This window comes from Gossypium hirsutum, chromosome A02, assembly GCF_007990345.1.
Source record: "Gossypium hirsutum isolate 1008001.06 chromosome A02, Gossypium_hirsutum_v2.1, whole genome shotgun sequence".
In the NCBI taxonomy this organism is placed as follows: domain Eukaryota; kingdom Viridiplantae; phylum Streptophyta; class Magnoliopsida; order Malvales; family Malvaceae; genus Gossypium; species Gossypium hirsutum.
Window position 1 is genome coordinate 43,398,563 of NC_053425.1, and position 1,148 is coordinate 43,399,710.

Here is a 1,148-nt window from a genome sequence, read left to right on the forward strand (position 1 = left end):
AATAGCACTCCATAAATATTTATAAAGATATTTACGACTCAGTTTATGAAATAAAGTTCTCGATACCTCATTTTCTACCCATTTTACCAAATAAATTCTTTTAAATCATAAAATTTGTAACAACCCGATTTAGACCCTAATCGGAAGGGTGGTTTTGGGACCACAAATCTGAGTCAGAAAAATATTTAAAAATTATTTCCATGTTTATTTTGTGTGAATTTATATCTGTGAAATTTTCGTGATTTAATTTTATCGTTTGAGTGCCCGATTAAATAAAAGAACTGAATCGCGTAAAATGAAAACTTGATAGTTTAAAGCATAAGTGTCGAATTGTTAGTGGCTTTCTAAATTTGAGCATTTATGTTGTAAATAACCCATTGAAACTTATAATGGTCGGTTGTGCCCTTGTTAAATATATTTTAGTTATTAAATGGTAAAGGTTAATTAGGTAAAATAATAATAAGTTAATATATATGATAATTAGAATAAGCTTTCATTTTATTTTCTCTTGACCGAAACCAAAATAAGAAATAAAAAGAAAAGAAAACCTAGGTTCCACACTTTCAAGCTTGATTCAAGGTAAGTTCTAGCTCGGTTTTTGATAATTTTTACGTTTTTAAGATCGTTGCTAAGTTATCTTCAAGACCCAGCTTGAATTTTTGATTTTGATGAATATTTTGAGTTATTCCATTGATGAGAGCTTGTGATTTTTGTTGTTTGATGATGAAATATAAAAGATATGTTTTATATTAACATGTTTTGTATTGGAGTTTTTGATAAATTTGAGTAATTAGGACTAAATTGCAAAAATAATAATTTGAGGGACTAAAATTTGAAATAAATGAAATATATGAACTTTATGAATGCTAGGAATATTCGGCCTAACATGGGAATATTGAAATTTTGAATATTTTGTGTTTTGTGCAATAGGGACTAAATTGTAAAAAAGTGTAAATGTCAGGGGTAAAATGGTAATTTGACCATTTATGTGTTTTTGGACTAAATTGAATAAAAATATGTTTGAATGAACTTAATTTGAATATGTTTAGATCAAGAACCAAAGAAATCGGATTTGGATGGGGGAAAACGAAAGTTATCGACTAGCTGTCCCGTTCTGTTTTATATCATCTGAAGTAAGTTTATAAGCA